The 2,947-nt window shown below is 47.7% G+C and overlaps 1 protein-coding gene across 2 annotated transcripts in view; it reads right to left on the bottom strand.

The window, feature by feature from the left end:
* FTO (fat mass and obesity associated) overlaps positions 1 to 2,947 on the bottom strand; it is a 282,063-nt gene that overhangs the window by 64,999 nt on the left and 214,117 nt on the right. The gene's annotated exons all lie outside the window — the stretch shown is intronic.

Below are 2,947 nucleotides of genomic sequence, written 5' to 3'. Positions count from 1 at the left end.
ACCCCCACTCCCCAGCCCCCGCCTCCCCCAGCACCCAGGGCTCTTTACCCAGTCAGGGCAGATGAAGTTCGGCTGCTCAGGAGGGTAAATAAGATTAGCGATGGGCTCCAGGTCACCCACGCCTGGAGGCCGGCGAGTGTGAATTATCCTTGCTAGGAGAGCGGCAAAACAGCATTAAGGAATAAATTAATGAAAAAGGTAGAAGATTATTCGAACTAAAGCCCTAATCAGTTTAGAGATTTCACTCAATGGCCGCGCGGGCCATCAGTCAAGTTCACGAAACCAATACGCTTGTTTTCCTAAGTAATTCCAGGGGATCTCCCTCTCTGGCTTCACAGACAGCCTGTGGGAGCAAAGGCAGGAGTAAAGGGACCCCGGTTTGCTGCAACACCGCGTACAGAACGCACCGAGGCGTGGAGGCGAGCGCTGCTGAAATGGCAGAGTGCGCTATTCATCCCAGATGCCTAATGGCTGGCCCTGCTTGGCTTCTGATTCCAAATTGAACATCACTCTCTATCCATTCGGAGGCACCGCATTCGCCGACGTGCAAACCGCATCTTTTATTAAATAAACACAAACTGGGAGATAATGACATACATTTGTTTTCATTACGAGCGGGAACGCGATATTCCTCCCAGGCTTACGGTATTAGCATTTCTAGCCACGTTCCCCGTGCCTTTGAACTTTCTGAAAAGCTACATCTGTTGGCTCCCGTGTATACAGCGGGAAGTTACCGAGTGAATTAAGTTTTAATATAAATTGCTTTGTTCGCTATTAAGATTGATGTCGGACACACTGTACTGGAAGTTGCAAACGGCAATTACAATCCGCGGCAATTATCTCTGGTTGTTAATAGCACAAGATAGCGCGTCACTTTCTACCAAGTGTATAATTTATCACCGGTGGTTTGTTGGGGTTCTTTCTCTCTCTCTCTCTTTTTTTTTTTTTTTTGGCGTGAACTCTTGCGGTATTCCAAATGTATAATCTTGTTGTATTTATTTCCCAGCGGCCCCACAAAATGCACAGCAAGTGCTGACGAGAACAAACTAGAAAGCTCTGCTATTGACAAGCCGTCACTTGAGCGGTAATGAACACGCTGCCTCCACTTTCACCTCCAGCGGCCGGCAGCTCTAATTTATGATAAAGCAGAGAGAGGCGGCCTCCATGTTTATTAGACCCTCGGTGCTGTTTCAAATAAAGTAATTAGAAGGTCAAGGGACAGGTCTGGAACGCCAAGCACAAATGCAACCCTTCTGTACCGACATTTAAAAAAAAAAAAAAAAAAAAAAAAAAAAAAAAGACCCGTGTGTTCAAAGAGCATTTTATCCATCTTTCTTCTCCAGAGCAGGCAAGTCTTTTTTTTTTTTTTTAATCCGACCGTAACCAATCAGAACCGGCGGCAGCTCCATTCGTTCTCTCCCTAATTTGCTCCATATGCGCACCGAGCCGCACACCTTCAGAGAACATGACTGACGAGGCCCGAAGCAAAACCTGTTTGCTCCCCGCTGTACACCGAGGACAGGTGATCAGGAACCTTTTTTTAAAAATAAGGAACACTCAATAGGTGACAAAATGAAACGGGTCTGGAGAAATCCTAGTAATGGAACAGCCCCCCAATAACGAACCTTAAAAATCTATCTCAAAACATTTTACTTCATTTTTTTTTTTTTCTTGAAGAAACAACAGAGGCTGCCCAGCCAGTGTGGCTCAGTGACTGAGTGTCAACCCAGGAACCAAGAGGTCACCAGTTCGAGTCCAGGTCAGGGCACATGCCCGGGTTGCGGGCTCGATCGCCATGGGTGGGGGTGGGGCGGTGCAGGAGGCAGCCTGTCGATGATGTTTCTCTCTCATTGATGTTTCTATCTCTCTCTCTAAAAATCAATAAAAGTGTTTTTTTTAAAAAAGGAAACACCAGAGGAAACGGAGCCGACCCGGAAGAGAATTGCCCTGCGAAGGCCTTCTATTTTCCGTGGGGATAGAAGCAATGATAACCAGCCAACTTGCTGTTTGTAAGGGCCTGTCTGTAGCCGACTCTTCCAAACCCCTCTCCTGGCCCCTAAGGAGAGGGAGGAAAGGGAGGAGAGGGAGGAGGGAAGAAAGAGGAGATGCAGAAGGAACAGGGAGGGAAGGAGGAGGGGGGAGGAGGGAAGAGGCCAACCCAGAACTCCACCAGCTAATGATGCCCGTCCTTTCCCGGTGCCATGGCCTAATGCATTCCTCTGACCACCTCTTTTGGGTGGTCATGGTCCGACAGCCTTTCCGAAATCGCACTGCGGTGGCTAGTGTTTGCTACGAGTAGTTGTCACCTCTGTCTGTCCAAATAGTCGGTGTAATGACACTTGATTATATAAGTGGAGGAAATGTACGTAATGTCGTCATTAGGACGTGTAATTCGGTTATAAAAACACTTACGAAACCATAGAGCAAGAAGTATGGGTTTGTTTTGGTTTTTTCTTTGTTTGTTTTTTGGTCTGCACCCAGGTAACACCTGAAGTCATGATCCCCTGGGTGGTAAGAAGTGGGCATATTTGCCCCTTGTCTGTCTGGGTGCAGGGACAGGCAGCTTGGATCCAAGGTGACCCTGGTGATAATCCTGGTGCCAAATAATATTTCCGACTCGGGCTCTTACTGAAGAGACATCACCTGTAGCGTTAGGGTTCACCGTGCACCTGAAATGCAAAACGGTGCTGAACTCTGGAGGCATCGGCAACAGCAAGTATCCAGGCTGCTTTCTTCAACCTAGGGCCACGTTGGCTTCTGTCGTTGCCTTGACATTTTTCCCCGTATTTATTTTACACCGAAATGCAATGTTCCCACTGATTTGTGCAACACGTGGGAAGGTCGATGTTGAAATAAACTAGGTCATTTTCAAAATACTCGGAGGCAGGAATTTCAGCCATCTCCTTAATTCCTTCAAACCCACCCCCCCCCCACCCCCCCCACCACC

Source organism: Myotis davidii, unplaced genomic scaffold (assembly GCF_000327345.1).
Source record: "Myotis davidii unplaced genomic scaffold, ASM32734v1 scaffold328, whole genome shotgun sequence".
In the NCBI taxonomy this organism is placed as follows: domain Eukaryota; kingdom Metazoa; phylum Chordata; class Mammalia; order Chiroptera; family Vespertilionidae; genus Myotis; species Myotis davidii.
Note: the sequence above shows the minus strand (reverse complement) of the source record. Positions and strands in the feature narration are given on the sequence as shown.